This window comes from Mauremys mutica, chromosome 8, assembly GCF_020497125.1.
Source record: "Mauremys mutica isolate MM-2020 ecotype Southern chromosome 8, ASM2049712v1, whole genome shotgun sequence".
Classification (NCBI taxonomy): domain Eukaryota; kingdom Metazoa; phylum Chordata; order Testudines; family Geoemydidae; genus Mauremys; species Mauremys mutica.
The window spans coordinates 807,492-830,242 of record NC_059079.1 but is presented as its reverse complement, the minus strand read 5'-3'; the positions used below and the strand labels follow the sequence as shown (position 1 = coordinate 830,242).

The following is a 22,751-nucleotide window of genomic DNA, read 5'->3' as shown; positions in this document are numbered from 1 at the left end:
CCTGACTGCTGGGGAAATGGGCGATTGTACGGTGGTGGCCAGAGTCAGGCACTGAATTACGTGTGGCCAGGGGCAGCCAGCACCCTGTCCCGCTCGTGTAACCGCTAAGGTGCTGGGGCTCCAGCCAGGGCCTTGCCTAGGGTTCAGTGGATTTGGTACAGGCCTGGGGGAGTGCTGGCGAGCGGGGGCGGGGGGTGAACACCCCAAATCCCTTTTCTGATGCCCCCGAATGTCCACGAGCAGTTTCCTCACTCGTCACCCGGCTGTGATGGGGCCGGAGCAGCTGCCACCTGAGCCCCAGCTGAGGAGCTCCCTGTGCAGTGAAGGGAGGCGGCGGAGGGAGGTGAGTCCCAGCCCTTGAAGCCCTGTGCAGGAAGGACTCCCCACTCCTCTCAGGCAGCCACTAACGAGAACGGTTCCTCCTTCTCTGAAACAAATTCCTGTACCCCCCGCCCCCGGGACTTTCCTCTCCCCTCCCCCCGTCACTCTGATGTCATAGTGTGTTTCCATGGGGACAGCCATGAGGTCACCGTGTAGGAGTTGAGGGATGGGTGTGAGACTGTGGAGAGACTCCCGGGCCCCCGTTCATTTAGAAATGCAGAGAAATGTAATTCATCAATCAAAATTCTTTCATCAGCGAAGAGAATTAATTTTAAGCACCATTTGATTTTAAAGAGCTGGAGTCTGCAGCCACCAGAGACTCCGAATTGAGTGCAAATGCAGCTTTTAAAAAGCAAATGATTGAGAGTCTGTTATGAAGCTGCCTTCGCCAGCTCTCCCCTCCCCCTTCTTCTCCCTCCCTGCTTCCTTCCAGGCTACAAACTACTGGGGCGGGTGCTGCCAGAGCTGGCTGAACGGGCCTGGAGCAGCCTGGAGCATAAGCTGTGGGCTTTTCACAGGCACAAGGTCACACCTGCAGGAACAATCCCTGTTTCTGATTCCTGAGGAGGTAGCGTATGTGACACCCCAAGGCCATGGAGCCTTTATCTTATGAAAGATAAAGTGTCAGCTCCAGGCAGCTCGGCCCAGCCACGTGGGACATCTGTGGTTACATGCAAAAGGCCCGTTCTTTGCAGGCCAATGCGAACTGGTACTTCCTGGCAATCCCAACACCAGTGTTCCCCTCTACATCTGCGTGTCCTCCTGCCAAAATAGCAAATCTTCCCTTCTCAGCAGCGTGTGCCTGGATTTCACGGGCTGCGCCCCAGCGCTACGTTGCCTGATGTTCGCTGGTTGTTTTTTTTAACAAGTTGTGAATGTTCCAAAACAGTTGTGCTTGGTCCCTCCACGCTGGCTCCCAGAGTGATCTATAAGCCGCTGGCAGCTCGTGCAGAACGGAAAAGTCAGGCCTTCCCTCCAAACCCCCGAAGCGTCTGTGCTGCAGACGTGTGTAAAGCTTCGTGGTCTGGGCACTGCTGCCAGCCCAGCAGCTCTAGGATTTCAGATTCACAGGAGCTGTGAGGGGGTTTTGCTTCACTCTGACTTTCCTCTGAAACTAGCAAAACAGAGGCCAGTCAGTACTGCAAGGGACAGACACCGCCTGCGAGTTCCCACCTCCTTCTGGCTGCTCTGCACAGGGGCCTGGCCTGATTAGCAGATGGAAAAACACCTCCTCTGCTCCAGAGAGCTGTTTATGCAGGTCCTGCTTTATGGCACTCCCCCCGAACTATCAGGGGAGCTCCCCACTCTGCCCAGGCAGCTGTGACGCGGCTGGGGCACAACGGCACGTGAACGCGAGCCGAGAGCTTGGGCTCCTGCACAGGGTTGCCATATCAACCGGCTCCTTCAGCAGAGAGCCGTGTTCTGGGTTATTTTGTGCATGCGCTACATGCAGGCGGCGTGTTTTACAGTTCCACGGAGCCACCAGGCCCCAGGCCCAAGCCTCAGCCCCCTTCCGGTTCTCTGGGGCTCTTCTGGGGTGAACTGTAGGGCGGGGGGTTGTCATCAAGCCAGGGCCGCCCAGAGGATTCCGGGGGCCCGGGGTCTTCGGCGGCGGGGGGCCCTTCCGTTCCTGGACCCGCCGCTGAAGTGCCCCGAAGACCCGCGGCGGGGGCCCCCCCGCCGCTGAATTACCGCCGAAGCGGGACCCGCCGCCGAAGCGCAGCCCGGTCTTTGGCGGTAATTCAGCGGAGGGGGGCCCCGCCGCGGGTCTTTGGGGCACTTTGGCGGTGGGTCCCGGAACGGAAGGGCCCCCCGCCGCCGAATTACCGCTGAAGACCGGGCTGAACTTCGGCGGCAGGTCCCGCTCCGTCTTTGGCGGTAATTCGCCAGCGGGGGGGTCCTTCCACCCCGGAGCGGAAGGACCCGCCGCCGGCGAAGACCGGGAGCGGCAGAAGCTCCTGCGCCCGGCCCCGCAAGAGTTTGCTGGGCACCCCGGAGCAAGTGAGGGACCCTGCTCCAGGGGCCCCGAAAAACTCTGGTGGGGGCCCCTGTGGGGCTCGGGGCCTGGGGCAAATTGCCCCTCTTGCCCCCCCCGGGCGGCCCTGCATCAAGCCCAATCGGCTGAAACCACCACGCTCTTGTTCTGGTTTGACCAGGTCCAGGCTTTGAGCCCCTGTCCCCAGGCTGTAACCTAGCAACCGGCACTCCCGAGTCTGGCCAGTTGAAATGGGGATGATTAGCCGTCGGCAGGATGGCTGGGCCCCTGCCCTGCGGGTGGCCCTCTGTCTGTCTGATGCCTCTGGGCAGCTGTTAATGTGGCCAGTTGGAGCGATGAGGAGGTGAGCTCCACAGGAGTGCTGGCCAGAGGCTGAGCTCTCTTTCCTGGCCCCACACGTGATGTTGGCCAGGGAGGTGAAGGGTTAATGCTCCCGACCCAGGGCACCACCAACCGTGCAGGTGGCCTCAGACAAGTGCAGGGTTGGGGAGCTTGGTGTGCAGGTCGGCTGCAGGGGGCATGCTGCCATTTGCCTTGCCTCGTCGAGGGAGGCTGCTGTGCTCTGCCGCAAAGCTCTGCTGGCTATTAGAGCCCTTTCAGAGGGTGCTGGAGCAGCCTGCCTGAAACACCCCTCCTAGTCAGCTGGGAAAAGGTTAAGTGGGTGCTGCTGACTCATTGAGGCAGGTGGCTCCTTACCCCACCTGGACATGCGGGAGGGCAGAGAGGGTGTGGGCTGAGCAAGCCTGAGGGAGGAGCCCTGGGAGCAGCCCAGCCTGGGGGAAGGTCTGAGTGTGACACCCTTATTCACCACTAACATGTAATTAGGATATGTTTTGCACAAAGTGTGCCTTGTGAGGTAATATTCTAAAAGTCTGGATCTGCTAGACATTAATATCTCATTGGATTGTATGTGCTACCGTTGTATGTGAAGTTGTGAAGTTTGGCTATGTATGTGTTGTGTTGTGAGGTTGAAAACACCCACAAGCAGCGTTTCAGGTACAACAGTAAAAAGGCCAAACAATGTTAATGGCTTATTGAGGAAATGCACACAAGCACCAGGATTACCCCAGGAACTGTGTACAATAGAAACCTCTCAGAGCTAGCACTACATAGTGGGAGCTGTCTGACCCAGGTCACAGCAAAAGAGCTTCCCACCTTTATTTAGTGGGAGGGATAGCTCAGTGGTTTGAGCATTGGCCTGCTAAATTCAGGGTTGTGAGTTCAATCCTTGAGGACACCATCTAGGGACCCGGGGTAAAAATCTGTCTGGGGATTGGTCCTGCTTTGAGCAGCAGGTTGGACTAAATGACCTCCTGAAGTCCCTTCCAGCCTGGATATTCTATGATTATAAAAGGGGGAAAATTACATGATGGGACCTCACTCTCCCCACAACAACACACCTGGAAATACCTGAGGAGCAATGACTGAACTGGGGATGGTCCCAGGCTAAAGGGATTTCTAGCCTGTGTATGAAAACCTGGGGAAACCCAGGCTGCAAAGCAAAGGCAGCTTGTGGCTTAAGAATCTGCCAGCCTGTTTATCACTCAGGGTGAGAATTTGCTAATTCATCTCCTACCTATCTAGTATGTTAAGCTCAGCTTGCATTTTTGTTTACTAGGTAATCTGCTTTGATCTGTTTATCACTTATCACTTCAAATCTATCTTTTTGTAGTTAATAAACTTATTTTATGTTTTAACCCAAACCAGTGTGTGTTTGACTAAGGTGTCTGGGGAAAATCTGTTTGGTTACCACAAGTGTGCACTGTCCTCTTCACATTGAGGGAATGGCAGACCGGGTATTAAACCCATAGACTGGCCAGATTTGGCCAGGGCAGGATGGTTCTGCTCTGGGACCTAGGCTGGTGGTTCAAGAGCCCGAGTGTAACTGCAGCTGGGTGTGTCCCGACCTGTGTGAATGCTGGTGAAAGTGCAGGCTGGAGGGCTTTGCAGTGTGCCACAGCAGCACAGGGTGGGAGGGAGCTCAGGCTGGTGGGTCAGAGGGCTCAGTGGTACCTCGGTTCCAGGTGGCGCCCGGGGGGAAACTGTCACACTGAGGTGGAATTTATTTTCCTGTATTGTTCTTTTCTGTGTTATTAAACCCAGACCCCAGGGGAGCAGGCTGTGTCTGAGCACAGGCCCTGCTCCCAGTGTCCAGTACAGACTGGGGTGCTGGAGCAGCTGCCTCTGTGTAGCGCCATCATGGCAGAGCCAATCGGTTCCATGAACAGCTGTGAATTCTGACTAGCAAGGAGGGGACACCAAACCCTCCAAAACCAATGAAAAGCCTGCGGGGGAGAACCCATCCTCTGCGGGCCGTGCCCACAGGCCTGTTTCATGCTACGCTGCAGGCTCTGGCTGCCTCTTCAAAGGGTCCTTCAGTGCTGACGTTCCGGCCCCTTGTTCCTGAAATCAGTGCTGAACAACCCCTGACCGCGCTCCCGCAATCCCGTAACAGACGCTCTGTCTGACAAGAACGGCCTGAGGAGGAGGAGGATCAACCGTGGGCAGGGGGTAGCATAGTCTGGGAAAGGCTGTGCCTCCCCAAGCAGCCTGGCATGGCCTCGCCCACCCCCCACCCCCAGGCCCTGCTTCCTGCTTCCAGTTGCCTTCCCGCTCTTCCGTGGCCGAGAGGCTGGGGCAGGCACCTGGGGCTGGTGCGCACAAGGCCCAGGGCTAGGGGGGCTGGGGACACGCCGAGCCACCTGTTTGTCTGGCACTGGGGGGGCTCCGGCTATGCCCCCTGCCCAGCACTGGGGCTGGGAGTGTGCGACGGGGCCAGCGGCCGTGGGGGGTGTGCTCCAGGCTCCGGCAGGGGAGGGAGGCGAGGCCTCGGGCAGAGGAGGAGGGACCGGGGTCTGGCTGGCCTCCTCCAACAGCAGGTTCACCCACCGCCTCGAACCAGTGCCTGTTGGCACTCAGCACCACACCGTGTGCTGTCAGAACCTCCCCAGGGATCCCCCAGCTGAAGGTGGCAGGTGCCGGAGGTACCGGGAGAGATGCTGGCAGAGGGAGAGGGGGAAAGGGCTGGGCAGCTTGGCACAGGCTCGGACGGGGTGAGAATGAAAACAGAAGAGCAGCAGAGAAGCTACGTGCCCATTTCACTGCCCCTTGCATGGGAACGTCCCTCCAGCACCTGGGAGCCTGCTATGCCTGCCCTGTCGTCGTCGCCTGCTGATAGGCCCCTGCCCCACTCAGCGCCAGGCACGCTGGCTGCCACCAGCATTCCCACGGCCGCCTGGAGAGGTTCCCCTGCCCTTCGGGGCCCTGGGGCTCTCCCGTCAGCACAGACACAATGGCAGGAATTCGCTCCCGAGGCCTCACTCGCTGCTTCAGATGCTTGGGATGCCTCAGTGCAGAGGCTGTTTACATTTCTCATGGCTTATCAGTGCCCTGCCCCTGCAAGCCATGGACACACCTGCCGGGGCTGCTCCCTACTGCACAGCAGGGGCCTGGGCATGTGCCTGCAGCCGGGCCCCTGTGCTTCTTGTCTCAGCCCTGCCTGTGGCTGTGTGACCCAGGGGCTTCACCGCACAGCCCGTGCCAGCCTGCCAGGCCAGGATCAGGGAGGCAGGGGAGAAGCACAAAGGAGAGCCAGCCGGCCATGGTTTGGGTGTCTCTGTCTCTGTCTCTGCCTCTGCTTGGGAGGCCCAGGCCCCTGGACAGGGCAATGCCTGGGGCTCCCCCAAAGCCCCCAGAGGTTTTCTTTCACACACTGCTCCTCCCACTGGCAGTGCCACTTCCTTGCACTGGTCCAGGGCCTGTCGCTGAGTCCCGTGGAGTCGAGCCCCTGGTGCAGCAGGCCAGGCCAGGAATCTCTTACTAGTGATGCTGTTCCTCTCATTCTCCATGGAGCCAGGCGGCCTCATTAAACCTCCCCAGCCCTGGACTGGGCTGCTGCCAGTGCTGTGTCCCTTTATTCTGTGATGTACGGTGCGCTGGGCTCTCTGCCGGACACTGCAGGCCCTCCCTGGAAAGAGAAAGGAATTGTCAGGAAGGCAGCGGAGGGGCTGGCCTGCCACGGCCAGAGAAGGTGGGAGCGGGCTGAAGACGGAGGGCAGCAGACAGGTTCTCTGAGCAGGAGAGCTAAAGCCAGCAGGGCAGAGGGGGCAGGAGGCAGCGGCAAGGTGTAGTGCCAGGCGCTAGAGGGATACCTGGGAGATGAGCGTGGTGAGAAATGCTTGGTGCATGGACAGGCTCTTGGGAGGTGAAGACAGACTGTAGTGTGCCGGGGAAGTCTGGACAATGGTTGTGCTGTATGTAGATGGGGTTTTCCATATTAACCCCATGCGGGCTCTACATACTTGGAAAACCTTGGTGGACTATTTCTGGGAACCACTGGAAGGGAAACTGAGGCAGACACACCTGTTGTGCTGCAGCCTGTCAGAGGAGGGCACCCCACCCCAGGAGGGGCTGCCTTACGGTCCCTTCCATCCGTGAGTTGACGTGACCGATGGTCTGGAGGGGACAGATGGAGCCCAGGTTTGGGCTGGGGGAAAGGGAGCCTCCTGTTGGATTCCCAGTAATGTTTCGGAGCAGGACAGAGGCGTGAGTAGAGGGGCAGAGGGGCGTGGAGCTGGGCAGATAGAGAAACATCCCATTTCTGCCAGGTTATTATAGCAGAGCAAGACTCAAAGCACCCTCCACCCTGCACCCCACCACACAGACCTGCCAGCACTGCCTGATCTAGCGCAGCCTCTCGGGCTCTCTCTAGGGCCTGTGATTCTGGGCTCTTCCGTTTGCTATGGGAGTGGGGGTGATACGCGGCTCCTCCGTCCCTCCTATTTACATCTGCCAGGCGCTGCATCAGAGGCCTGTCAGTGACTCCATGGTGAGGCTGTTATAGGGCCCGCCTGGGCAGTTCACACTCCATAATTGGTTGGTGAAATCCAAGTACAGAGCTCACAGCCGGTTTGGGGTTTGTGCTCTGGTTCCTACCAGTGCCCCGAGGCTGGTACCCGCGCTCTAGAGTCCCTGCAGGCAGCATTACAAAGGGGTCCTAGGAATGTAGGCATCACCGACTGGATCAGACCAGTGTCCATCTAGTCCAGTGGCCAGCACCAGATGCTGCAGGAGAAGGTGGTAAGATCCTCCCAGAAGCAGATGTGGGATAATCTGTCCTCTTGTTAAGTCCCACTCTGAGCCCTTTAGTCCGGGATTGGCTTAAATCATGAGGTTAAATATTTGTCCAATATTTGTTAACAGTGAGAACGCTGGGTATTGTTAGCCAGACACGTGTCCAGTTCCTTTTGGAATCTTGCTGCGTTTTCTGGCTTCTACAGCATCCTATGGCAATGAGTTCCCCAGTCCAAGTACACGTTTGGTGTGGTAATATTTCTATTGATCAGTTCTGAATTTGCCATCTTTTCATTTAACTCTTTGTCCTTGTACCGTGGGACACAGTGCACTGTAGTGCCTGCTCTCCCTTCTCTAGACCAGCCATGATTTTACAGATGTTTATCTTGTCCCCTCTTCTTCATCTCCTTTCCCAGGTAACAATCCCAGTCATTTCAATCTCTCTTCCTAAGAGAATTTTCCAGCCTTGGGATCATTCCTGGTGCTCTGTGCTGAGCCCCCCCTAGTTCTGCGCTATCCTCTGTGAGATGCAGAGAGCAGTGCTGCACCCAGCGTCCAACAAGCTGTGTAAATATTCTCTGTTATTCCCGTCCTGTTCCTGATGCCATCTAACATCACATTTGCCTTTTTGCCTGCAGCTGCACGTTGAGCAGAGGTCTCCCTTGAGCTGTCTGCAGTGACACCCAGGCCCCCTCTGAGCTGTTGCAATTCATTTAGAGCCCTCTCAGGTGTCCAAGGCGTTTGTTTTTCCATCCAATGTGCATGACTTTACTTTGTCAGGCCTGGATTTCATTTGTCATGATGCCCATTCTCTGCCTTGTTCTCTGGAGTTCCTCACAACCCTCTCTGGTCCTGGTCCTAACTAACCTAAATAACTGGCTCACCTGAAAATTTTGCCCCTCACTGCTCACCTTTTCAAAGAATTAATAAATATATGAAGCGTGTGACCTAGTAGGACCCTTGAGGACCCTGCTGTTCACCTTCATCCAGGAGGAGAATTGACCAATGACTCCAACTCTTTGTTTTCTGCCTTTTGGGGCAGTTTCTGCGTCATAATAATACTTTGCCTCTCATCCCCTTGGTGACTTAGCTCCTTAGTAGCCTGTCGAGCAGGAACTTGTCAAAAGGCCTTTGTCAAATAAATAAATAAATAAATAAACTATGTCAGCTGGTTTTTCTTTATCCACCCATTTATGGATATGTGTGAAGAATTCTAATAGATCAGTGAGACATGATTTTTTTTGGCAGAATCCATGATAGTTATAGCCTGGCATATTCTGATCTTCCAGATGTTTATTATTCCATTTTTAATTATTGTTCTAACCTCCAATTTCCCAGGAACAGATGTAAGGCTGACTGGTCTCCATTTCCCCAGATTATCCCAAAGCCTCTTTAAAATACAGGTACAACATTTCCTACCCTCCATCTCAGGTAGAGTAGCTCTTTTCAATGAGAGTTTGCATATTTTTTTGCTACCTGTTCTGCCACTTCATACTTGAGTTCTTTCAGAACTCTTGCAAGTACCATCCAGGGCCAGTAGACCCAGCAGTGCTAATGCTCCCCTGGTACTTGAGTTCCTGCAGCCCTGTGCACTGAAAGACCTTCCCATCAGATGTTATGGCAGAGGTTGAGGAGGGCAAGGAGTCGAGATCTTATCGGAGCTGGCGAAGTCAGAGTGGGAGGAGGATAGGCGGGTGGGTTCCTCAGGTTCATCTCTTGCACAGAGAGGTGGTGGTTGACTGTAGATATAGGAACTTGTTGGCCTAAAACAAAGCTCCTTTTGCTGTTAAGAATGCTAATTGTAAAGGTGCATCCAAAGTCAGACTCTCGGGTGAGGATACGTACAGGGGGCCATAGGCGCTGACTTATTCAGAGCCCAGGGGGTGCTCGACCTCTGTTCCACCCCAGACCCCTTCCCCACTCCACCCTTTCGTCCAAGTCCCCACCCCGCCCCGCCTCTTCTTGTCTTGCTCCTCCCCACAGCGCCTCCTGCATGCTGATGAACAGCTGAACACGGTGGGTGGGAGGTGCTGGGAGGGAGGGGGAGGAGCTGATTTGTGGGGCTGCTGGCGGGTGGGACGCGCTGGGGTGGGAGGCGCTGAGCTGCAGGGCTGCTGGTGGGAACTTTTTTCTTCTTCAGTGCTTAACCAGACAGTCGGCCGTAGTGATCATTTGCCATTTGGTCCATTCTTGTGCAACCACAAAGGCTTGTCGGCCTGAGAGTCCAACATCGGAACAGACTTGATGAACCCATGTCATAGGGGGGTCTGCTGTGGGTCGCCTCCACCCCTCGGTTGGTGGGATTTTATCCCGGATGTTACAAGCCACCCGGAGAACTGTGTTCGCTGGAATGTCTTGTGGCATCCTTGCAACATGTCCGAAAAGTGTAAGATGCCACTTGCGGACAATGGCCCCAGTAGACTGTAGACTCGAGTAACCATAGACATCTGCATTACAGATGAAGTCATTCCACTTTATGTCCAATATATGATGTTGACATTTTGCGTGGAAAGCCTCCAGCTTTATTCAGTCTGAGCGGCGTAGTGTCCATGTTTCACAGCCGTAAAACAGTACGGGAAGGATACGGCTCGAATAAATCCTGAACTTGGTTGTCATACTAAGATGATGTTGATTCCATCTCCATTGTAAACGGCTCATGGCAGATGCTGCGATGCCAATCTGATAGAGAACCTCCGTGTGAGAATTGGAGGAGCTGGTAAGTATAGAACCCAGATAGCAAAAGCTGGAAACTATTTGACAGTTTCGTTGTTCAGAGAGATTGGAGTCACGGGAGGACCTGGTCCTAGATTTTGCAGTTTTGTCTTTGAGCATGAAACATGGAGACCAATCTTAGCTGACTCCTCCTCCATATGCTGGAGTACCTCATGAAACCACTATTTTTTTTCTGTGGATGCTCCAGCCCCAGAGTCAGCGCCTATACAGGGGGACCAGAAATCTGTCTAACTGCCCAGGTGCTGGTTGGGAGACTTTGCTCTGGGCCTCCAGAAATTGCTCTTTATTTTATTTGCACTGAATATTGTGTGTGCTTCAGTCCCTCCCATGCATGTGGCTGTGAGGCCGATTCATCAGGCCGACCACAGACGTTTCCTGACCTTGTAAAGTGAAAATCTGCTCTGTGATGACTGCAGAAGACCCTGCCACTCTCAAGGATGAAGCCAACCGGCTTTTGAAGTGGAAGCCTGGATTTTCTGTAGTCGCCTCATTGCTGATTTGCCCAGGGTGCAGTTCCCCCTTTTTTTCTCCGCCTCCTCCGAGCCACAGGTGCTCATTCTCATAAGGCAGGGAGGGACGTACCCCTGACACCTGGGAATCCCACTCCAGCTGCACTGGGGCTGTGTCGCGTTATTGACTTGAACTGGGACCATATAGAACATGGTTGCAACCAATGTCCTGTAGTGGCACCAAATCTCCTATAAAGTTGGGGTCTAAGACAAGGTTGTGGGTTGCTGGTTAGGATTGTGCTGTCTGGGTGCATGTATCAATTTTGTAGTTGAAGTTATGAATATTGGCTCTGTACTGTCTGTACTTCAAACTTCTGCTGTGCTTCTGAGAGACACCCCAGACAAGTTGGTGTTAGCTCTGCCTAGCCTGCTTGATGGCCCATTAAGGACCATCAGCTAATACAACTGACCCATTGAGAGAAGGCAGATACGCCTTGTAACTCAGCAAAGTGCAGGGACTTGCCCACGTGACTCAAGACTCCATTTTGCTGTAATTTTCCACAGTAAGGACAAAGAGGTTCTTACACCTGGAAAAGACTATAAAATGCTGATGCCTCATCTCCATCTTGTCTTCAGTCCTGCTTCTTACCTCTGGAGGGACTTTGCTACAAGGAAGCTCTACACAAAGGACTGAATGACCCATCCCAGCGGGGGATGTTCCAGAAACTTAATTTAAACCTGCAGTTTATTCTATCCCGGCTACAAGCCTGAACTAAGAACTTTGCCATTACTGTATGTAATTGATTCCATTTAAGCAATTCTAGCTCTCATCTATATCTTTTTCCTTTTATGAATAAACCTTTCCTTTTTAGAGTCTAAAGGATTGGCAACAGTGTGATTTGTGGGTAAGATCTGATTTGTATATTGACCTGGGTCTGGGGCTTGGTCCTTTGGGATCAGCAGAACTCTTTTTCCTTTATTGGGGTATTGGTTTTCAAAACCATTTATCCCCATAACGAGTGGCACTGGTGGTGATACTGGGAAACTGGAGTGTCTAAGGGAATTGCTTATGACTTGTGGTTAGCCAATGGGGTGAGACCAAAGTCCTCTTTGTCTGGCTGGTTTGGTTTGCCTTAGAGGTGGAAAAACCCCAGCCTTGGGCAGTGACTGCCCTGCTTTAAGCAATTTGTCCTGAATTGGCACTCTCGGTTGGGTCCTGCCAGAACCAACATTGTTACAGTGCTGGGAATTCCACTCCAGCTGCACTGGGGCTGGGGCTGGCCCTTGAAAGGGCCCAGCTAGAGGGGGCGATGCCGGCATAGCGGGGAGGGGATTCCCTTCTGGAACTCCACCTTCCCCTTGGGAAGGTAGCCACTCTCCCCGCCCTGCTACACAAAGGGCTGGGATCGTCCCTGGTGTAACTCTGGAGCGGGGGAGTGATTTGCAGGAGTTACCCCAAGGATGAGCATGGGCCCTGTTTTGCAGGATGGAAACCCAACATGTGAGTCAATTACAGGGTGAAGGAGGCTGTTTCCTGGGCCTGTGTATGCGCACACCCTAACTCCCTCCCAGAGCCCAACCCCCTGCCCCAGCCCGATCCCCTCCCAGAGCCTGCACCCCGCAACCCCTCCCACACCCCAACTCCAGCCCTGAGCCCCCTTGTGCACCCTAAACTCCTCATCCCCAGCTCCACACCAGAGCCCCCAGCTGGAGCCCACACCCCATCCCCCTGCCCCAGCCCTGAGCCCGCTCCCGCACTCTGAATCCCTTGGCTCCAGCTCAGAGCCCCTTCCTGCACCCCAAACCTACCATCCCTGGCCCCACCCAGCAACCACATCCCCAGCTGGAGCCCTGCCTCAGCCAGGAGCCCCCTCCCACACCCTGAACCTCTCGTTTCTGGCCCCACCCCAGAGCCCTCACCCTCTTCCACACCCAACCCCCCCTACCCCAGCCCAGTGAAAGTGAGTGAGAGTGGGGGAAAGCGAGTGACGGAGGGATGGAGTGAGTGGGGGCGGGGCCTCAGAGAAGGGGCGGGGCCTTGGGAAAAGGGCGGGCATGAGGCGGGGCAGTGGTGTTCGGTTTGTGCCATTAGAAAGTTGCCAACCCTAGGCTGGTGGGATCCTTCTGACCTTAGCCTCCCTGCAGAACGGAAGGAGGGGTCAGGCATACCCCAGCTCTGCGGCCAGGGCCGGCTCCAGGCACCAGCCAAGCAAGCTGGTGCTTGGGGCGGCAGACTCCAAGGGGCGGCTTCCGCCCAAACCTTTTTTTTTTTTTTTTTTTTGCGATTCGCTGCTTCCGCCGCCCCTGCAGGATTTTTTCTTTTGGTTTGCTGCTCCTGCGGCCCTGTAGGGGGCGGCGGCGCGGAGGAGGGGAGCTGCTGGGAGCGGTGCCAGGTCTGCAGCAAGCCCGGCACGCAGCCCGCGTCCTCCCCTGCCCGCCCCCCGGAGCGGCGCGGAGCCCTCCTGGCAGGCGGCGCGGCAGGAGGGGCCGCACGGCGAGCGCCCTGCTTAAGGAGCCCTGGCCGCCCCCTTCTCTCCCCCCTCCCCCCGCTAGCTGGGGTGTGCACACCACTGCCCGGGGGCTGCGGGGCTGGGAGTCCCCCTGCACCCGCGCTCCCGCCGCCCCGCAGGGATTTTTATTTCTTTTGGGTTTTTTGTTTTTTCTTCCCTTTGCCGCTCTGGCCGGCCGGGCGGTTTGTTTCATGCCCCTCCCCCCCTTCGTTGCTCCAACCGGCTGGCAGGTTTCCTGGAATTCCTGCCCCCCCCCCCACCCTCTGCTGCTCCAGCCGGGCGGAAGGTTGGTTTCCGCCCCCCCCCCCTTTGCTGTTCCGGCTGCTGCAGAGGTTTTGGTTTTTTTTTTGCTTGGGGCGGCAAAAAGGCTAGAGCCGGCCCTGTCTGCGGCTAGCAGCTGGGCATAGGGCTTTCAGAGCAGGCCACCAGCATGGAAAGGCCCTGTAACAGGCTGGGCTGCTCCTTTCAGGGCCGGGAGGCCGGGGTCTGTCCAGCCCTGAGACCCAGCTGGGAAGGAGTCAAGCAGCAGGTGGCTCAGTTGGGAAAGTGGCTCCTGCAGCAGGGGATGGAAGGGAAAGGAAGGGGGTGTCCTCCTTCCGGCACCGAGAGGCAGGGGCGGCGCTAGCCATTTCGCCGCCCCAAGCATGGCGGCACTCTGCGGGGGGCGCTCTGCCGGTCGCCGGTCCTGCAGCTCCGGGTGACCTCCCGCAGACGTGCCTGCGGATGCTCCACCGAAGCCGCGGGACCAGCGGACCCTCCGCAGGCACGTCTGCGGGAGGTCCATCGGAGCCGCCTGCTGCCCTCCCGGCGACCGGCAGAGCGCCCCCTGCAGCATGCCGCCCCAAGCATGCGCTTGGCGTGCTGGGGCCTGGAGCCGCCCCTGCCGAGAGGCCACGGGAAAAGCCTCTGGGAGCTGCAGCCCGTGGTGGCAGGAGGCTGGCTGTGTTTGGATCAGGCTCCGTTTTGTGCTGGAGTTAGAGGTGCTGCTCCCTGGGGCGACGTGGGCAGAATGCCCTGGGATTAGGGATGACAACAGACCCCTCCAACTCGTCCCGCGCTGGGCTGGAGCGCAGAAATGAATTCATGGGGCTGACCACCCCTTCCTGGCCGTCTCCAGAAACCCTCCTGGTGCTGGGAGCTTCCTTCCTGAGTGTGTTCAATCCTGGGGCTCTGACGCAGAGCTCCTGGTTCCAGTGCACACAGGCCCAGCCCCACTGAACTCTCAGCCACCCCACACATCCCCTGCTGGTGCTAGGGCAACCTCTAGCCGGGCCTCAGCTCCTTGGCTAGCGCCTTGCCTTGCTCGCTGACGCTCAGCCTGCTGGGCCAGCGCGCACTGCTCGGTACGCTCCGCTCCCACAGACCTGACTGCTAGCCACGCCGGCCCCTGGTGGCAATGAGCAGGGTCAATGCTTGTCAGGGCCAGAGCTCCGGGCCCTGCTGGAAGGACCCTCCAGATCTGAATCGACATCTCAGGACTTGCTTCATTGCAACCCCAGGGATAAATCCAGCCCCCTTCCCCACCCAGGCAAGTCTCGGACTGATTACTGTGGACAGGACGGCCTGCCAGCTGCTCCCCACCCCTCTGCTTCGCTGGCTGATCAAAGAGCAGGTGTGCAGCAGAGTCAGTCCTGGCTGGAGCCCTGTGCGCTGAGTCTCTCTTACATTCCCCAGCTGCGAGCCTCACTTTGATGGGCCTGGGGCTGCTCAGCTGAGGGTAGGGGAGAGGACACCACACCTCTGCAAAAATGAAATTGACTGGAGCTGGGCCAGGAAACCCCACTTCACTGAGTGGCCGACAGCAGCACTAACTCAGCACTGGGCTTTCCTGCATCATTTATTTATCTGTGCTGGCCAGCAGGCTCCAGGTGATTAGCGCTTCCTGCCCACACTGCTCCTCTTCCTGCTCTTCACAGGAGATTAAAGGCTCAAAAGCATCTTCCAGATCTTTCGCAGGTCAAGTCTGCTGCAGCCCAACCTGTCCTGCGAGGGGAAACCTCTCCCGGCCTGTCACCCCTTCCACTTAGCTCTTGTGCACACTGGGGCCGTGGTATGATGCATGCCCCTCGTGCAGGTCATTGGCGCTCACACCCGGCTTTACACTGGGTGATGGGTGTCAGTGCATGTTGCAGCATGGCACTGTTCGCCCCCCACCATCTGTGCTGGTGAAATTCCCAGCTCGAGGGAGCCAAGGGCGCAGCTAGACACAGTCAGACCGAGTTATGGCTGTTTGGTGTCAGATCAGCGGGCCCAGGACTGTAAATGTTCTGCGGCACGAGTGCCTTTTTGTTCTGTTTAGACAGTGCCTAGCACACTGGAGTCCTGGTCCAGGACTGGTGCTCCTGGGTGCTACCACAGTACAACTCATAATAACCGTACCAGGCGCTGCACCGACACCCAGTGAGCGACAGTCCCTGCCCCAAAAGCTTACAATGGAGACAGACCAAAGGTGGGAGGGGAAACTCAGGCACAGAGCAGGGAAAGTGACTGTTCAAGGTCGGATAGCAGGTCAGCAATGGAGACAGGCGTAAAGCCCACGTTTCCTGTGTCCCAGGCCCAGGCCATTGTCCTATCCATTAGACCACGCGGTTTCGCTGTAGGCAGGCAGATTCTAGCAGCGTCGCTCGCTGCTGCATGCAGGGTTCCTTTGGAGAAGGGAGCGGGACTGGATCTCAGTCCAGCTGAGAGAGGAAATGCTGGTAACTGTTAGCTTGTTACAAAATTGTAATTAATATCAGAAAATTTCCTATCTGCAAATAATTCAGCCCTTATGAAATCCCGATAAAACCATTTATCACAACTGGCCCTTGCATGCTGCCGGCAGAGTGCCCAGACACGTGGGCAGTAATTGATGGCCTAACAGAATTTTAAATTAAGGTTTGTGTTATTAATTTGAGTCCCTCCAAGTCCCTCTTTGCTGCGAATAAACCCAGCATTTCCTGTCAGTCCCCGGGGAGCTGAGTGACTCCTACTCCTGTCTCCAGTGCTGACCTCTTGGCCCTGGAATCATTCCATGGCATCAAATGGGGCAGACATTTCACCTCCAGGGAGGCCAAGCCCGGCCCTGTCCCACGGCTGCTCTGAGATGGTTACCACCCAGCTCTCCGGGCGGCTCCTTCCCCGGCTCCTCAACTCTGCGCTTGTGACATCATAGTCGTTGCCATAGTCACCAGCAGATGCCCTGAGCCCAGGGTTGTGATGTCACTGCGGGATACGGGTGGAGCTGACCTGGAGGAGGACAGCCCTTCTCCAGCCAGGCCCCGGGCTGGTGCTGGGGTGCCAGCGAGGAGCAGCTGGGGTGCTGAATTCCCCAGGCTAGTGGCTCTCCAATCCCTCCTGGCCTAATGAGCTGGACATGAGCTTCTGCCCTGCCCCAGCCTGGACCCTGCCCTTGGTCTGGTCCTGTCCCAGCCTTGCTCTTGCCAGGACCCGCGGCCAAGGCTCCTGGTTCTGACTCTGTCTTGACTCTTGGCTCTGGCATTGGGACTCTGGCTCAGACCTTCTGCTACAACCACTAGGCCTGACTCCTGCTCTGACAAGCCCTCTGCTTATCTCTTTCAGCTCCAGAGTGAACTGCCCCCCTGCCTGGAGGAGGGGGCTGGGGAGGTATGCCAGGCCTCTGGGACTGGAGTGGGAGAAAAGCAGGAGGGTGGTAGGGAGTGGGGAGAATTGAGTGTGTTGACGACAGCCAAACAAACCTGTGACCAACAAGTTGCTCCCCCCATCCCATTGCTTGGCCGTGGCATCCATTTCCTGCACCCAGGGGCGGCTCCAGTCCCCAGCACCCCAAGCGCGTGCTTGGGGCGGCATGCTGCAGGGGGCGCTCTGCCGGTCGCCGGGAGGGTGGCAGGCGGCTCCGGTGGACCTCCTGCAGACGTGCCTGCGGAGGGTCCGCTGGTCCCGTGGGTTTGGTGGACCATCCGCAGGCACGTCTGCGGGAGATCCACCGGAGCCACGGGACCGGCAAAGCACACCCCGCGGCGTGCCGCCGTGCTTGGGGTGGCGAAATGGCTAGAGCCGCCCCTGCCTGCACCCCCTGTCCGTCTCTCCCCCTGTGGAGAGTTTGGAACATGCCTGACAGGTTTGGCGCTGCCGCAGCGTGGGCCTGGGCTGTGGTGTTCATGGCCACGTGGTTTCCTCTCACCACCTGGTGGGACGCCAGCGACGTGAGGACACCACAGCTGGGAGCCAGCAGAAGCAGCAGGTGTTTCTTGCAAGGCACCAGTGGGCCCCCAGGATCTCACAGCCTGGCTGGAGTGCGGGCAGCGAGCATGGTAGAGGCAGGAGGGATTCGTTAACAGAAACAATGGGACACTTTTCAGCTGAGGACGTGGGTGGCTTTCCTGACACAACCGTGGGCTTGTTGCACCCTTCCTCCAGAATCCAGTGCACCTGGCGTTCCGCTACCTGGGTGTGGGTCTGGCTGGCGGCTGCCGACTGCTGAAACCAAGGGGAGGTGGCAGGTGAGCTGCAGGCAGGAAAGCATCGAATGCTGCCTTAGGGTGGGAGGTGAGTTGTTCTTATAAGCCAGGCAGGGCCAGACCTGGTTGTGTCTAATCAGTACTTGGATGGGACTCGCTAAGGGGTGCTCAGTGTCTTGCTGTGCTGCAGGTGTGGGGCAGGGCGCACTCACTCCCTGAGTCAGTGTTGACCCAAACACCCCAGCACAGGGTTACCTGGCTGGAGGGCAGAAAAGACCCCAGGCTGCATCTGCATACAAACCGCAGCATTATGCCACCTGAGGCCTCCAAACCCAGAAACCTGCCTCAGGCAGAGGCCAGCACCAGCTGCTTCAGTGGAAGGCGCAAAAGCCCTGCAATAGCAGTGGAATAATCTGCCAGGGGCAGCTCTAGGGATTTTACCACCCCAAGCACGGAAGTCAGGCTGCCTCCGGTGGTTTGCCTGCGGGAGGTCCACCGAAGCCGCGGGACCAGCGGACCCTCCGCAGGCAAGCCGTGGAAGGCAGCCTGCCTGCCGCCCTCACGGGGCCGGCAGAGCGCCCCCCGCGGCTTGCCGCCTCAAGCATGTGCTTGGCGTGCTGGGGCCTGGAGCCGCCCCTGTAATCTGCTCCCCATATTCGTTCTCCTCCTGGTCCCTAATAGCCAGAGATGGGTTAAGCCCCACAGCAGCAGCTTTACTATCCCTGCGCAAAATCTGTTACCATTAATATTGATACCCCTGGAGATAGTCTTGCCATAGAAATATCCAACCCCCTTTTGAATCTTACTAAGGTCTTGACTTCGACAATTTCCTGTGGCCATGAGTTCCACCAGCTAAATACTCATTGTGGGAAAAACGATTTCCTTGTATTGGTTTTCAGTTTCCCCCTTTAATCTCATTGAATGTCCCCCTATTTGTGTGTTGTGAGACCAGAAAAAAATAGTTCCTGATTGCTCGTCTCTAGAACATGCATTTTTTTTATAGGCTTTATCATGGCCCCTCTTATTCGTGCATTTCTTTGATTTGCTGTTGGATTCCATTTGCTATCGTTGCCCATTCACCCGGCTTGTTCAGCTCTCTCTGAAGTTCTCCCAGTCCTCTCTGGTCCTGATTAATCTAAATAACTCTGTGTCAGCTGCAGATTTTGCTCCCCTTTCCAGATCATTAATAAACATATCAAACAGCACGGGACCTGGTACTGAGCCTTGCGGCCCTGCTGTTCGCCTTCTGCTGGGAGGAGAATTGACCATTTGCTCCTATGCTGTTTCCTGTCTCTTTAGCCAATTTTTGATCCATGACAGTACTTTGCATCTCACCCAGTGACGACTTGGCTTCCTTAGTAGCCTCTTGTGCGGGGCCCGGTGAAAGGCCTTTTGGAACTTAAATAAAGCATGTCAGCCACTTTTCCTCTATCCACTATGTTACTGACACATTTAAAGAATTCCAAGTGATTCGAGAGACACAAGTTTCCTTTGCAGAATCCATGCTGGCTAGACCTTGCCAGATCATGATCTTCCAGGTGTTGCTATTCTGTTTTCAATTATTGTTTCTACCAATTTGTCAGATCCAGATGTAAGGTGTACTGGTCTATAATTCTCCAGATCACCCTGAGACCCTTTTTTAAAATACAGGTACGACATTTGCAGCCCTCTAGTCCTCCGGAACAGTGTCTGGTTTTAATGAGAGATTGCAGAGTTTTGTTAGCAGATCAGCTACTTCATATTTAAACTCCTTCACAAACTCCTTGATTTAGACCATATGGGCCTGGGGACTGGTTTTTAAATGATCAATTTGCTCCAGAACTCCTACTTCTTGCATCTCAGTCTCTGAGAGAACCTCCGCATTGGTCGCAGAATACAGCAAGTGTGGGGTCAGATCTCCCCAACATCCTTGGTGTTGAAGATTGAAGCAAAGAAATTATTTAGCTTCTCAGCAATGTCCAGCACTTCCTTTACTGCTCCTTTAACTCATGCATCTGACGAAGTGTGTATTCACCCACGAAAGCTCATGCTCCAATACATCTGTTAGTCTATAAGGTGCCACAGGACTCTTTGCTGCTTTTACAGATCCAGACTAACATGGCTACCCCTCTGATATTTAACCCATGGTGATCCAGTGGACCCACCAGTTCTTTCCCAGGCTTTCTGATTCTGATAGACCTAAAGAAACTTTCGTTTTTACACTGTTAGATATTGGTTCTTCGAATTCCATTTTGGCCATTCTGATTTTCCTCTTCCTTATTACCTGTTGTGAGTTCTGCTCCTGTGTATTGGCTTTGCCGCGGTTCGATTTCCACTTTGAAGGATTTCTGTTTGGCTTGACTACCCTTGGGAACCTGCCATTTACCCCTTGCCTTCCTGTTTCCCTTGTTTTGCAAGATGAGGGGCAGCAGAATTTGTTATCTGAGTAACTGCAATTTACTCATCCTTTAGCAGAATTCCTGTCCCTCTGCCCCCACAGTCCTGCGTAGCATTGTTAAGCAGCTACTGCATCCTACTCCAGAAGCAGCTGCATTTCAGTGGTGGGTGAAGTGAAGTGATCCCTATACATAAGTGGTTTATAGTTCTGAAGTGTGCTCTGAAGCTTGCAAAAGATTCCCAGAAATGCATATATAATGATAATCGAAATGTGACAGTTTCACAATCCTGGAGATAAAATATTCACTAGTAATTCAACCAACAATCAAAATAGAAAGGAACCAAAGCCCACGGCTAAGCATTCTGTGTTTGGCGAGATGAGTCACTGCCATTAAATGTGTTCAGATAAAGTCGGCGGCGAAGGGACTGATTGATTCACTAGCGGTGAATGGCAAGAGAGAGATGTCACTGAAATGCGTGCAGATCCCACAGGGCGCAGGAAGGTGTGTTGTAATAATTGGGCGTACAAATTTCCCCTAATTGTGAGCTCAACTGTCAAATGTGAATGTAAATTGCTAAGATGTCACAATAACTGATAACAACCAGTGTTGGTGGGACAAGGTGCCAAAGGCAGACGCGCTGAATTAGTCCCAACAAAAGGGCCTCCGGATAGAACTCGAGGACTGTGTTAAGATCACGCCTGGTGAACAAGAACAGGGTGGGATCAGAAATCAATGGACCAAAATTGGTTTCTCAGAAACTAGGCCTAATAGGTGGATAAAATAATGAGGCCATGGGCTGTTCCTCCCATCACTGCCTTTTGGATCCTTAAAGAAAGAGACTTTGGGGAGAAAAATTGGCTACTGAAGCAAGCTGCACCATCCTGGATGCCACCCCCATCTCCTGGTACCCTGGGCCTTCATCCCCCTGATACTTAGAGCTGGCCTGACCTGGCCAGACTGAGCGGGAGAGAAGGACCCAGATCACAGTGCTGCCTCCCTGGCTCCAGCTGAATCCCAGCCACCACCTGGGACAGGAGACTGTCACACTGCCCCGCCCCCCAACCTGGTGTGTCCTTTTCCTTCTCCACGTTAGTTCTTCTCTTTCCTACCCCCTCTCCTTTGCCTTCTGTCTAACAAGAGCCTGGCGTATTGTGCAGCACGGCTGTGAGCCTGCAGCCAGCCCGAGGCAGCTAAAAGCAGCGCCCTGAACAGCCCGGCGCTGGTACGAGTTTGTCAGGTCTCGGAGTGGCTGATCCGACCAGCCGTGGGCTGGGCCAGGGTTTCTCCAGCAGGGAGGTGGCAAGTGAGGGACACCCCAGGGACAGAAGCTGCAGCCTCGCTCTGCTGCTCTTTTCCCTCCCCCGTCGTGTGTGTTCGTCTGGTTTTGTCGGCTAGGAAACGGGATCCAGCTGCAGCAGCAGCAGCAGCTCCAGCCCAGCTCCACTAACCTCTTCTCTTGGCCCAAAAGACCAGAGATCCCGTCTTTCGTACCCGCTAACAGGCTGTCCAACAAGGGGGTTTTCCTTCTGAAAACTGTCTCCAGCTGCAGGGACTGGGACCCAGGGACATTGTCACACTGACAGCCGCACTCAATACTCCACCTTTCTGTGGTGCTTAAACTCCCCCCTTGCAGTACCGGTAGGAAAAGGCTGGTTTCCGGTGTGTTTTGCACAGCTGAGGTCTCAGCCGGGCCTGACACTATTTAATGTTACAGTGATTGGGTTCAGTTAGACCCTGTGGCCCCCAGCGCTCATCTCCATTAACACAAAAGGTGGGGTGCCAAACAGCGTCCCCCTCATTTTTCCCACTAGAGTGACCAGATGTCCTGAATTTATAGGGACAGTCCTGATATTTGGGGCTTTTTCATATATAGGCTCCTATTACCCCCCACCCCGTCCCAATTTTTCACACTTGCTGTCTGGGCACCCTATTTCCCACCCACATGCGGAATGAATTTTGTTATGTGCACCAGTATGGAGGTGATGTGTGGCGGGGTGGGGCCGAGGGGTTCGGAGTGTGGGAGGGGGATCAGGGCTGGAGCAGAGGGTTGGGGTATTGGGGCGGTGAGGGCTCCATCTGGGGGTGTGGGCTGTGGGGTGGGGCTGGGGATGAGGAGCTCTGTGTTGGGGTTGGGGGGTGAGGGCTCCGGCTGTGGGGTGGGACTGGGGATGAGGGGGTTGGAGTGCAGGCTGCCCCAGAGCTACGGCAGGGAGAGAGGACTCCCCCCAGCTCTCTCTCCCCACAGCAGTACCTGGGCTGGGGGGAAGAGGTGCCTCTCCCCACTGCCATAGGTCTGGGGTGGGGCTGGGGTGGGGCCGGGGGAGGGGTGCCTATCCCCTGGCCGTGGCAGGTTTGTCGCTGGGCCTTAATAGGCAACTTAGAGGGAACTTAGGCCAAACACAATCCAGGGACGATGCAGCCATGGAGTGGAGAGAACAGTGGCTTATAAACTTGCTGGGCGGGAAATGATTAGACACAGTCTGGCCGGGAGCCGCGCCCCCACGGTGCCCAGACCTGGGAAAGGGTAGGAAGCTTGGCTCAGGCAGGTTTCATGCGGTTCATTAGTGGGGGAGGTCTAGGTTGGACATTAGGAAACACTATTTCCCTAGGAGGGTGGTGAAGCACTGGAATGGGTTCCCTAGGGAGGTGGTGGAATCTCCTTCCTTAGAGGTTTTTAAGGTCAGGCTTGACAAAGCCCTGGCTGGGATGATTTAGTTGGGTTTGGTCCTGCTTTGAGCAGGGGGTTGGACTAGATACCTCCTGAGGTCCCTTCCAACCCTGATATTCTGTGGTTCTGTGAATGTGCATGC

At 55.6% G+C, this 22,751-nt stretch overlaps 1 long non-coding RNA gene across 2 annotated transcripts; it reads right to left on the bottom strand.

Annotated features, from left to right (window-relative positions):
* Window positions 1-805: 805 nt before the first annotated feature.
* LOC123376583 lies at window positions 806-16,275 on the bottom strand. Of its 2 annotated transcripts, none has more exons than XR_006581837.1 (3): window positions 16,184-16,275; window positions 6,198-6,344; window positions 806-1,495 (listed from the first exon to the last, which is right to left on the bottom strand). It is a non-coding gene; the product is annotated as an uncharacterized LOC123376583 (long non-coding RNA). The 2 variants fall into 2 exon arrangements; XR_006581836.1 differs by having other exon boundaries at window positions 16,134-16,262.
* Window positions 16,276-22,751: the final 6,476 nt, after the last annotated feature.